Source organism: Symsagittifera roscoffensis, chromosome 7, assembly GCF_963678635.1.
Source record: "Symsagittifera roscoffensis chromosome 7, txSymRosc1.1, whole genome shotgun sequence".
In the NCBI taxonomy this organism is placed as follows: domain Eukaryota; kingdom Metazoa; phylum Xenacoelomorpha; order Acoela; family Convolutidae; genus Symsagittifera; species Symsagittifera roscoffensis.
The window spans coordinates 11,604,743-11,618,788 of NC_087068.1; positions in this window are offsets into that span (position 1 = coordinate 11,604,743).

Sequence of the window (14,046 nt, forward strand, 5' to 3'; positions counted from 1 at the left end):
TTTTGATTGCTATAATATAAGCCATGAAATCGCTGATTTAGCTAAAACTAAAAGATTGGCTAAAAATGTGAAATTGATCAAAAATAAATTTAAAAAAAACGAAATTAATAAATTTGATTTTATTTAATTGAACAAGTATCAGCAGTAAACGAAAGAATTGGGTGTTTTAAAACATATTTGTATATTCAACTCGTATAGTTTTCTTTTTTATTCTAATTTAAATTAAAAACCAGCCTGTGTTGGCTTAATCTTAAATATTGTTATATAAATTTATATCAAAAATTTTTTAACCTCCGGGTTTTGTACACAAAAATATAAGCATGTCAAAAGAAGCTTAACTTTGGTTAGTTATACCAATATTATATTAGCCCTATAATCCACAGAAATGCTTCGTTCGTTGATTGACTTGAATTGCCGAGGGCAGGGTGATCAGTTTAGTGGTTGACCAGGATTCTGAAAGCAAATCAGATGAAATTTGAAAATTTTGCCATATTGGAAACTTGTGGATTTCCTCCGTTAAGAGCTCCAAATTTTCAGGATAGCGCACAGAGGCCAATCATTAGACTTTCGATACAAAGGTTTGAACAAGTTGATGCTTCATGCTTTCATAATCAGCAGTCAATTTCAATCGTTTATGGCGGTAAAAATAGGTTCACATTTTTCAAAAGTTATTTAAGCTTATTGGAATCATTGTTGCGAAGTGAGTTTTTGATCACGACCGGGAAACAATTGAAAAAAGCAGCGACTTCTGAGTTGCGATTGTTAATTCAAAATCAAACCAGAAAAATTGTTAGGGAAAACGGCCACAGCTCAAATGATGATCTTCTGTTGGATTCTTGGAGGTAAGTTAGACATTTTGGGTCTTTCCATTATGAACCCCAGCCAAGTAATAAAAAAAATTGCACCTCGCTACTGTGATTTTATTTTATTGGGTGGGTCTGATTTTTACAGGGGGAGTGTGGGAGTATAATGGGGAAAGACTGACATTTCGACATGAAATTGCAACTTTTCCCGCTCCATGCCTCAGTCACTAGGAATTAGAGGCTGATATTTGAATCATCATTTTAAATCAGAGATTTCATATTATCCAACAAGCTGCGATTGTCAAAATGTTCGTAACTTATCGGGTCTTATCAGAAGATAATTCTCGTAATAAGATTTGTTCAACCTAAAATGCTTTCACTGATTGTACAAAACTGACTCCTTAGCCTCCATGATACGGTTTGGCTCCCCTCTTCCCCTTCAAGCTCCCACAGAAAAAAAATCCAACTGAATTAGGGCTAAAAAATTTTTGTTTTTTGGCTATGGTGAAGAGCATTAAAATGCTGCAACAACCCATAAAGCATTATAGTTTAGCTTGAACTTTTGATTCACTCGATGACTAATGCAATGCTAAAAATTAAGCTTTGATTTCCTATTGAAGAAGGGTAGTCGTGGCTGCAATTTGGTTATTATTTCACAGAAAAGTTGCCTTAAAATTGCATTTGTTTCAGTTTTGCTAAAAATGGGCGTTGTCGGCGCGTTCATTCCTACCGATTTCTCCAAATGGAACTTGGTACGTCTATTTTGTAACACCTTGCATAAAAGTTTTGCACAAAATGAAATTTTTAGCATTCCAAGTTTTTCACTTCCAAGTTTGCAAGTTACCCTCTGTGAGAGTTTCAAGTATTTACCAGTATAATCCAAGTCTGGAAAGCAGTGCTTTTTTCCTCAAATGCAGTAGGTAATCCAACGGCGTGAAAATTTCAGTAAACTTGAGTTTCAAGAAACATCTGCAATATTGAATGCACTTTTCCACTTAAAATTTTTCCCGACTACATGATCAAATTAACGTCAATTTGATTGCAAAACGTGCATACCAAAAAAATGTATATTACACACAATAAAAATGGCATTTTCAGGTCAAAATTTTTGGTAATTCATTGAAACTGAACGCTGCAACACTTATGGACAAAATTTGAGAGTAGTTTCAGATTTGGATTCTCAGAAATGGCCGCGTTCAAGGATAAATTTGGACTAAATTTGAAGGATAAATCCAATAGCAATGAAATTATAGAGAGCTAGTTTATAAGGCACCTAACATCTTTTTCCAGGTCTGAAAACATTAGTCATGTGAAACGGACAGTTGTTCATTTTATGTGAAATTTCTTTAAGCGAGAAAGTTCAACTATACTATTTGGTGTGAAAACTTTACCTAGGTGTGAAAACTTTTGGTGTGAAAACTCAGCTTATTTAGAAATAATTCCTTTCGATGCAAAAATCATTGCAGATTAAGAAATCTGACATTTTCAGGCCCATTTATCATTACATTTATTTTCTGCAGAATTCTTACATAGATTAAGAGCAAATGAACAATGCTACCCTCCATGAAAGTATCAAATTTGATTTCAAAGAGTTACCAATATAATCCGGGTCTGAAAAAGCCAGATAACCTCATCTGCACTAAGTTTTGCATCGATGTGATATCTTCCTCAAATGATCGGAATTACAAGTTATTGTTCATGCAACGTGAAACATTCTCAGCGAGAAATTGGACCTAATCATAGTGAAAACTTTACAAAACTACGACGTTTCTTACATTTTCACGCGAAGTAAATACTTAGTGGAGATGAAGAAAACTAGGATTTTCAGCCCCGCATTACATCGGTAAGTCATTGAAACAAAATAGTGATAGTTTCATACCGGGTAGCTCTGACCATTTGCTCTTGGTCTATGTAAAAAGTTTACTGAATTTCGATGGAAATGAAGTGTCTTCCAAAATAGAAGTTGAAAGCAGGCAATTTAGAGAGTATAATCCTGAATTTGCGTTTAATTTGGTCCACTAGTGTATTGGTAAGTCTTTTGCAGCCAGATACTGATGAATTCAATCGAGGGTGCTGAAACTCAAAGTGAACGTTATCCGAATTCGAGATTGAAAACAGGCGTTTTAGAGAGTAAAAAACTGAATTAAGCTTTTAATGTTGTCCACTTGTTTAGAAATTTTAGATTTCGAGCACTTTCAACTTTCATCTGGGTTTGAAATTGCCGTTTTTACCTTGTGTAATTCATTACAAGATAATGGACAAGATGAAACGCAATTTTACAGTTTTACTCTTTAAAATGCTTAGTGTTAAGGACAGTTTTCATCAATTTTACTTGGAGTTTAATCAAACGTATTTCATTGACCCACTGCAAATGACCTGAACTACCTTGATGAAAATTTCAAATTTTGAAGCTCTAACAAGTTTATTCCAGTTTTTTTTTGTAGTTGATTCTTATTTAAAAATTTTTGAAAAAAAATCAAAGAACAATTTTCGAATAAGCAGAACGCAAAATTTTTTCAGTGTAATAAATTTTTTTTTCAACTCTGTTGTTTTTTATGTTTTCCTACCGTTGTAAGTTACAATAGGTACATTTGCGGGCAAAATACGGGCAAATTCACGTTTTTAGTTTCTAAAAGAACTTTTTAGTGTCCATACTGGACAAAATTTTCTTTGATTTTCAGCACAATTCTTACATAGATCAAGAGGAAATGGTCAGAGCTACCCTCGATAAAACAAATATATGGTTTGAAAGACTTACCACTGTAAACCGCGCCTGCAAAAAAAAACATATAAATTCATCTGAGTAAAAACCTGCAACTGCGCTCAATTTTGTCCACTAGTGTAGGTGCTTCAAAGAAAATCTTGAAAATCAGCCGGTCGTTGAAAATTTTTTGATAAAACGCAAAGTAAAAATTGTTCAAATTTTTCTTACAAAACTAGGAAGTTTAGAAATTAAAAACGTAAGTTTGTGTTTAAGTTTGTCCACTAGAGGTTTGTCCACAAAAGTATTAAAAAAAAACACAAAATACATTGGTTATTTTGATGTTATTTTTTGCCCATAATTTGTGATGATTTTAAATTTTTTCAGAAAATTTTCTTTAAACATTTTCTATTTGAAAAAAAAAGTTATAGCAATTTTTGTAACCTTTTTTGACTGCTGAAATGACTACCTTTAAGGAGAAATTTGAACAATAGTTACTTAGAATAAAAAAAAAAACAGTTTTACAGCGGCCGACTGCAAATCCAACTACACCCTGAAAGTCTCAAATTTTAACTTGAAGCACTTACCAGTTTTCAGGGTCTAACAATGCCAGATTTTAGAATTCAAAAGTGTGAATTTTGGCTTAATTTTGTTCAATAGTGTACATTTAACAGAATTAATCTGTGCATTTTCACTTAAAAATTGAAAATTTAAATCAGCTACCCTCTTACACTGGTGAACAACAGTAAGCTCAAATTCAATTTTATCTTTCTAAAACGCCTGTTTTCAATCTCCAATTCGGACAATTTTTTCTTCGAGATCAGAGCCACGCTATATGAATTTTTTTTTGCGAATTATCAAAAAAACAAGCTCAGTTTTTAAACTCGTTAAATGAAAAATTGACAGCAGATTTTGCAAATTTAATAGACTGCTAAAATGACCTATTTAAGAACAAATTGAAACAATTTTTTTGTAAAGTTACCCCATTTTTTGACTGACTGCATTTAATCTGAATTTTCTTTTCTGAAAACGTTTTGTTTATAAATTGACGTACTAATCAGTTTTTCGAGGTCGAAAAATTCAGTTTTCGCCATTTGTAATAGATTTTTTATGGGATCGAACTCTTAATCGAATAAGAGGAGTAGATGTGTTATAGAAAAATTTCGAAGAAAAACATAGTTTTGTTCAGCGTGACAACTTTCCTCAAATAGGTTGTCTTATTATTTTACACCGTTGGAAAAACTGGTTATAATAGTGAAAATTAGCTCTTTCAGACCTGGAAAAAACTGATAAGTACTTCAAATTATAATTTGAGATTTTCAGAGAGAACAGTTCAGATCATTTGCAGTCAGTCGATTTAAAATGAAAGATAACATATTCAGTATAGGTTTCCAAAAATGTCCTTAAAATGGCATTTTAGAAATTAGAGACTTGCGTTTCGATTTTCTCTACTAGTGCGCAAATTAACTCTGAGTTAGCGCAACGTTTATTTTCAGACTTAATAAAGATTGTAAAACTGTGCGTTTTTAGATCAGATTTAAATTAATAATTGCTTAAAAGCTACAACTGATTATTGTTCCGACTTTCGATACGAAAGTAACGGAATATTTGTGCTCGGGTTGGGTTTTTTTTTCTTCAGACAAATTTAGACTTTTTAACTAGCCATTTTTGACGGAATTTTTAAATATCATTCGAAAAGTATTGTTGTCTTGAGCTCAAATTTGAAAAGATTTTTCACCTGTGATCATTTTTTGATAAGTTATGGGGTTTTAAAGATTGCCATTTTGGCCAATTTGGGACAATTAATGCGCGATATATTTCGCGCTATTAACGCGTAAGCGAGATTTAATCCGCCTTATAAATCGTTCCAAATTGGTTTAACGAAGCTTGTTTGCCATAATTGATTTGTTACAAGCAGCGAAATCTATCCTTTTGTACTTTATATGGCGTGTGGGGTGATGATTTTCATAAAAAATTTCAAATTTTAGAGAAAAAAAATTTTCATTTTGTTTTATTTTTAAATTTTTTTAAATGTTATTACTGCTCCAAAAACCTTAATAGCCAGTCGGAACATTCAGGGCTTCGCCCTGATACGAGCAGTCTTGTTTCAATTGAGTTTAGCTCATATCAATTGCTGTCAATCGAAGTAATTTTAAGTTCTTTTTTTTCAAGATTCCTTTCAAGGGGGAAGAAATCGGGACTTGCGTTTTCCTTTTCCACTTATGTAATTTTTAGGATATTTAGTTGCAGATAAATTTTTCGAAGCCAATTGTTGATTTTTATAGATGATTTTTAAGTTTAAACTATTTTCTTATCAATGGAGGCATTTGACAACAGAGTTTTTAGAGAGTACAAACCTGAACATGCGATTGAGTTTTTGCTGTGAGTTGAAACTGTTTGCGTCATCCTTAAATAAATTAACCAAAGTTTTCTTTTTCTTCACAGCCCAATCCAGACGACCTACAGAAAAGTAAGTAAAAATGGATCTATTCAAATGTAAGCCAGCTCATTTAATTCAAACGAGACCGCTAATATTTTATTCAATACAGCAGCAATATAAGGATTTTGTAAAAAAAATTGAAGATAAAACAGAAAAAAGCCGCAAAAAAAGAGTTAAATTAATTATTTTTTTATATTTATTTATTTATTTCTTATTTATTTTATTATTGAGGGACTTGAAAATGCAAAACTGAATTTTCTAATCGAAAAACAATTCTTTGCAATTTAAAACACCCATATGGTTTCTCTTATAAAAAAATAACAGATACTGACATTTTTATGAGATAAGGTACGACATAATGTTTAGCACACAGATAACATAGAGAATGGTCTTATATCTAATAAAAAACTAATCTTTAAACCTTGTTACAGCAAGACAGCGTAGATTGTTTTTCTGTTTAAAGTCAATGAACGGATCAAATGTGGCCTTTTTTGGTGATTTTTGCCACAACGTTGAAACCAAGTTCTAAAAACTTGAATAAATCATCAGAGTAGACTGAGTGATATAGCATATTAGAGTTTTTTAGTCGCAAAATGAACGACAGTAAAACAAATACCGGTGTGAAGAAATCTAGTTTGAACTTTGTGGGTTTTTGGAACGATTAAAGCGAGAGCAGACTTTTAAAAGAGGATAGGATTTCTTTTTAAATTTAAAAATTGTGTTTCACTCCCGTCAAACTTGTTTTCGAAACTTTTACTGCCTTTTTGGGGAAAATTCTGTAAAAAGCATGAACAAACATAAGGAAAAAAAACCTTTTTCCATGACAACTGTGCCTAAATTATTATTACTATCGAATATACCAAAAAAAAATATGTAAAAGATGGAAAGGGTATAATATAAGGGGACACCTGTAATTTGCAATCCAGGATTGGGAGCATTTACTGGCATGATATCATTTTTTGGTTTTCTGTTTTAGTAAGTATTTATGTACGCTTACATTGTTTTTAAACTTTTGAAAGAAATGAACAAAGTGAAAACTCTTATATGTCTTCGTGAATTTTTTGGGTATTTTTAAAAAAAGAAGCATCAAAACTTGTTGAGGCGCTTTTTTGATTTTTCGCGGTTTGATTTCGTTTTAAGTTTGTTGTTCATATTTTTGTTAACAGGGAGGCTAACTTCACTATCGAACAGCAAAAAGGTTAAGGTCACGAAAACTTCTAGTTTCGAAAATGGATTTTAACGTTCAGATTTACCGGCAGTATTAAAAAGTTGTCTATTGATCCAGTTTTCTCTAATTGGGTTAATTATATCAAAAAAGCACCATTTTTATAGTGATAAGGCGTTTACTTTGGGACTGTGGTGGCAAAAAAACGTCCTTGAGTTGCAAAAAAAGAGCTTCTTTCAGCAAAATAACTCATTGTAGACTGAGGGTAAATAAGAGACACGGACTATGCTTAGACAGACTGTGTAGTCTTTCATAGATCCTCTGTGAATTGCAGAAACCACAAGAGCTTTCAGGGCATATATTTTTTTGTGAAAACTTTCAAGTTGAAGTTTTTTTTTAAATCAAGTCAGTTTTTGTTCTGTTTCGTTGCGTTCGTAACTGGTTATATTCTGGCCTGAAGAAAAAATATATTATTGGTTTTAATTTTGTCTGTTTTTTCAGTGTTTCTGGATGAGTGGCTTCCCGATTGTCTTGATCGGAGCTGCCCAGGACTGAACGTGTCTCTGAATATGAACTGTAACCAGATGGAGCAAGTGATGACGTGTGGCAAAGATAAAATGCTCGCGCAAGACATGAGCGAAAAATTCGACTCTTCATTTGTTAAGGCTAGTTTCATTTAATTACTAGCTGCCATACTTGTGAGGTTGCCTTTAGTTTGTTGCTCAATAATTGGCAGTCACTAACATCAATTACAGGGTGTAGATTAGTTTTTTGACGAGAAAATCATATCCGAAAAGTCAAACACGCGAATTGCATTTTGGCGCAAAGCTTGATTTTTTTTTGAACAAAATTAGTTAAAATCCAAGTTCTAAGGTTCAATTAACTTTTTTCTAATCGAATCAGAATTCTAACCGCGAGCAACCGATGTACTGTTTACAACGTATTTGGAGGTACTCTGGTCCAACTGAAGCTAAAAGTTCTCCTAAAAAATGACAACAAATGTTGATATAATCCAATTCTATTCCTAAGTCTTAGATTCCTAACCAAAATAAGATAAATTGCTAGTTTATCAACATGTAAACGTGAGACAGTTAAACTGATCAGAGTTAAGTAAAATGACTTTCTGTTTTAGTTTCACAAACTTTGTGAAAGACAATAGCTGCATGGTTACTGTTGCCCGCATAGATACAGATTGCCCGGCTACAGTGCCTTGTAGAGATAAGTCATAATATTTCCGGCCTCATTGAACGGGTTGAATACAACGTTTACAAGAAATCCTTTAGTTATGTCCTGAATGAAGAGAATTCTGTAATCGCTCAATTTTTGTCGGAATGCAGCAGTACAAATCAGTTGACTGGTCGATTGTAGAGTCCTGTTCGGGTTTTGATTTGTGCAACCCGTATGATGTGGTCATTGCCATCAAAGACTTTGGTGATACGACCCATTGGCCACATCAAAAGCGGGATGTGGTCCTCTTTGACAATAAAAATGTCTTCAATAGTCAGTTGTCGTGATGGTTACGACGTCCATTTAGTTTTTTGCTGCAGAGAGGTCAAGTATTCTTATTTCAAACGTTTCCGAAAATGCCTAATTATGTTGTCAGTGGCTTTGATTTTTCGACTGAGCGATGTCTTCTTGACGCGCGTAGAAATCGGCATTGCTGTCAATGGTCGTCCGATGAGAAAATGTCTTAGAGTTAGAGCGAGTGCATCGTTGACGTCATTAGATGGCGAAACAAGTGGTCTTGAAATGAGCATGGCCTCAATTTTTATCAGAAATGTCAGGAAATGATGAAGTTGTAGTCGCGTTTTCCCAACTGTTCGGAAGAAATGTCGTTTCGACGATTTCACTGCAGATTCCCATAATCCTCCGAAGTGTGGTGCTCTTGGTGGAATAGCGTACCATGGAACTGAGTTGTCTTTGGTGTAGATGCTGAGGATTTCGTCAAATCTTTGTTCATATTCAGTTTTTGGAACTCAATTTTACCTCGGGAGCCAAAAAAAGTTCACCTCGGAAGCCAATCGAATTGTCACTGTAAAAATCTTTCGGTATAATTGTCTTCTAGCGGAAAATCTTTTACAACGTCTAAGCAATCGTCTTTTGTCAGAGATTTGACGGTTTCCATGTAAACTGTTTTAGTTGCAAAGAATGTAGATAGCCACATATATTTATTTGCTTGGCTGCTGTCTTTGATGTAGAAAGGTCTATCATAAACGAGTCCTGTGTTGCTGAAAGTAAAAGACTCTACCACTTTTTCGAGCGGCAAATCTCCCACTTTTGGTTAAAGAAGTCTCGCGTTATGTCGAATGCAAGGCTTGAAATTATGAATTGCTTGTTTGGCCAATGCGAAGCCTAGTGTCCATACCTTTGTCGACGGGTGTAGAAAGCACCCTAATGAGCAATTTCTTGATTGGTGATTTAATGGGACTGAGCAACACAAAACTTTTGTCGATATCATATGGTGAATTGGCTAGGCGTCCTCCTACACGAATTTTGCTGCTCTCATCGCCGAAGTAGGGTGAAAGGCTCAGAAGGCTGCTGTTCCTTGGTATACGTTTCCCTTTCCTGATAAGTTGAAACTCGGCTAGATGATGCTGCTGACCCAAGCTATACAAAACCGTGCGAGCTTCCTAAACTTCCATGGCTGAAAGTTTTTCAGGCTTAGGCAACGGATGCAGTTCCTCTGAATCGTCGCACCAACACCAGTTTTTGTACCATAACTTTCCCGGGCATAATCGCTTTCTTCTGTCCGCGAACCTGACCTTGTGCCAATGCCATCCTGAGTATTAAGACCTCCTTCAGCAGTTGTTGCATATGCTACGTTTTGAACTGCAGCTTGAAAATCCAGCCTGGGATGAGGTCTGGAGTTTTTCACACATCTCTTGATGTAGCCAAGATCCTGAAAAATTTCGAAAGCCGTGAAAACCTGGTCAACAGATCTAAGACCAGTTTTCCACTGAGTGGAAGATGTTTTCCACTGTCACATTGTAAGAGATCCGCTGTCTTCAGTTGTTCTGGTTTCTTGTTGTGTCGTCTCCACTGGGATTGATTCTGCTCTCGGCCAGTTGTCCGATGACTGTGAGAGCCATGTTGGTCCGTTCCACCAAAGATCATGATATGCTAAAGCTGATGATGAAATTCATCGAGAAGCACAATCAGCGGGGTTGTCTTTCGTCGGCACAATTTTCCATCCCTCGGCTGGTAGAATTTCTTAATTTTTTGCTACTCGATTAGCAACGAAAGTCTTCCACTTTCGAGGAAATTCTCGTAACCACGTAATTGTAACTTGAGAGTCGGTTCAGGCGACAACAGTTGGTATGATAAACCGCTTGTCGCTGATGGCGGCTAGAGTTGCTTCCACTAGTTTCGATCCGAGAAGTGCTGCACAAAGTTCCATGCGTGGAACACAAATGCATTTAAAAAGCAGTGTAGTGATGAACCTGTGTATTGATGAATCCATCATGTAGTTGAATTGCTGATTCAGTATCTGAAAATCCTGATAGAAGGTTGTCTACGTACATGTCGTTGAGTGTTGCTATACTGAATGAGTCGTCGTCTTTTCTTCAGCAAGCACTTGAAGAGGTTTGATCGAATGAAAGGCTGAAGAAGCAATTCCATGCGTAACTCTGGTCATTCGGTAATGTCTAATCTATGTGGAATTTTGACTTTTCCGCAAGATTCGATGATAGTTTCTATCTTCTTCTCCTTACAACACCACCTGGCGGTACATTTTCGCAATTTCGGCTGAAAATTTAACCTGATGCATTCGAAAGCGAATCAGAATGCTGAAGAGGTCTTTTTGAACTGTAGGTCCAAGCATCAGTTTGTCGTTGAGTGATATTCTAAATGTCGTCTTTGCTGATGCGTCGAAAACCACTCGAAGTTTTGTTGTCTTGCTTGAATCCTTGAAAACGCAATAATGCGGCGTGTAGAAACAGTTATAGTGCGATCGCACCAACTCTTTGTCTCGAACTTCCTCCATATGACCAAGGTTAACAAACTCAATGATGAAGTTACTGTACTCCTTGTAGAGCTCAGGGTTCCTTTCCAAACGAAAGAGTAAATTAAGTAGTCGTCTGCGAGCCTGCTGTGGCGAGTCTCCAATTAGTCCAACTTCTTCTTTGAATGGCAGTTTTACCACAAATCGTTCATCTGGCCTGCGTTTAGTTGTTGCTTTGAAGCTATCCTCACATTTAAGCTCCTCTGGTGTCCACAGTTTTCTTTCTGGAACTTCCTCGATTTCCCAAAAACGTTGTAAATTTCTGTTGCTATCGTCGCTGACGAGAAACTTCTGTTGTAGTGAAATAAGTAGTTGTTGCTGTTTTTTTTATCCAATTACAAGCCAGCAAAAAGCTGAGAGTCGATAATAAATTGAAATTGTCTGTTCCTTGATCCTGTTGTTTCTAATCGTCAGATCCTCGTAGTGTGCTGCTCCAGGGATCATGCCAATTTCCTGTGGATTGTTGCATCCGGGATCGGCCAATTGTACTTCCTTCGCTAATGTCCAATTGTCGATGTTGATTTATCTCGAAAGCAAATTGTTGGTTAGCCTCTGAAAAAATGATGCTGTTTTTGAGATTGGTTCCGTGTCTGAGGGCCGGATGAGTAGATTAACTTGTCCCTTGTTATCGAAGATAATTTTCCCCAACGTTGAACAGCTGCTTCTCTTATCAGACTGGTCTGTGATGATGAATCCAGTACTCTTCGAACATGAAATATATCTCCTTTGATTTCGAGTGGAATGATGGCAGTTTGTAGAAAAATTTCGTCCTGAGATTTTTTCATCAATTGCTGCTCCGGTAAACTTTGTCACCTGTCTTCACTTTTGCTGATGTCTGCTGTGTTGCTGTTTGTGTTTTTTTTTACAATTTTTTCTGCTCACGATGAAGAAGAGTCCACATTCTTTGCATCAAGATCCAGAACAATCTTCATTTTGATTTCCTGGTCTAAAATAGTTAAAGCACAGCTGTTTTACTTTGATCAGTTGAGATCTGTCGTTGACTGACAGGTTTTTGAAGATGTCGCATCTGTAGATCCGATGGTTTTTTTGCATTGGTCCTTGTCTGGTAAAACTAGATCTGTCTGAAGCGTCTTTGGTGTCATGTTATTTCCTTTCCTGTCGAGCTGTTAATTACCAATGGATGTCGATCGCAAAGATGATGTTTCAAGAGCTTGGCATCTTTCTTCGAGAAATTACCTGAGCTGGTCGTAACGCTGAGGTTCTCTTCCTGGTGTAGAAATTTCCCAAGCTTTCTGTGTTTCAATGGGAAGTCGTTCCGTCAGAAGGTCAACAAAAAAAAATCCTGTTGATCCACTGGTTGTCCATGGTTAAGCAAAGCGAGTCGGTGTTCCTCTGTTTTTTCCATGAGAGTTCGCAGATCTTTGGAGTTTTCTGCTCTCAACGAACGATGTTTGAAGGTTTCGTGCAAATGTGATCGCAAAATCAAGCGTTTGTTGTCGTATCGGTTCTCCAGAATGTCATTGACGAGTCAAAACTGTCATGCGTAATCGTTATGGAATCACTGAAGTAAAAGGTATATTTAACGGTTGCACTTCAGTTATTATCAAAAAAAGTCTAGTACTGATTCCTCGGACAACTTCCGGAGTCTACCAGTGGTTAATCAACCTTCAGTTTCTCTGAAATCTTGGCGAAGTTGAATATGGGGGGCCTAAGTTGTCCGGATACCTGACCACCAACTAGCTACTATCCTAAAATTTTAGTAAAAATTACTGTTATCCTATCAAATTTAGCCAGTGGACATAGCCTATCAAATTTAGCCAGTTTATGTTGACATATTCCAATTCTAAGAACATGAAGGCAAGACAGTTTAAGGATTCAAATTCTATTAAATCTTCCAAAATAGTCAACTTTCTGTGACATAATTAAGCTTTGTTCATATCTTAACCATTTACTGTTTCAAATCACCTTCTTACAAAAACTCTCAGCATTCTCGAAATTAAACATTTCAAAAGATTTCAAGACGGATCAGAAGTTGTTTTCAACAACAAAAATTTAGAATTTTTTTTCACGAGTAATGAACGTAGGGAGTACTCTAATATAGGTCTTGCTGATTTTTTGTGTTTTACTTTTTTTTCATAAAAGTTTTACAATTTGTTCACGCTCAATCATTTTCTTATTTTCACGGTTCTAAATATAATATCAACATCACTTATTTCACCATCTACTGGAAAGTAATTGGTTAAATTGGTTCTAAATAAAATCTCAACATTACTTATTTAACCATCTACTGTAATTGGTTAAATTGAGTAGTTGAAAACATTTCGTTTCTCCATGCAAATTTTTAAAAACTAAGTACAAATTTAGGAGCGGGGAGGTGGTTTAGGAACTTAGACAAAAGTAAATTAGACGATCAGAAAAAAACTGAATTGAGACAATAACTTGCGTGCAAATCGCGTGAATTTTGTTTATACACTTAAATTTACTGTAAATTCCGTTTCTTTACGGTCCTCTAATTTGCTTGTCGTCTAATTTTTTAGGCCCCGTGAGCTGGTGAAAAGAAAAAGGTTAAAAACAAAAAACTTATCTCACCGGAACTTCATAATGCATCGAAACAACATTAAGTTTATCGCATTCCATCAAAATCCGAAAACTAAAACCAAAATAATAACAAGGATAGGCAGTTACTGTGCAAGTAGCACAGAATGTTCCGACCACAGTCTTACAAAAATACAACACATTCTGTGTCGGTTTTTCAGCATGCTGGGATAAAAAGATCTGAACGAAAAGAAAGAACTTTGAATGTCATATTAAAAAGGCAATTCGGAAATTAGTTTTTGACACGAGGCGAAGAAAAAAAAATAAGAACGATAGCGCTACTGAGAAAAACGGAATCAGTAAAACTTTGAGCCTTCATAATTGCTAAAGGATGCAATCCAATTATGAAAAATTACCAGTACCAGTCAGTTTGATAAAAAA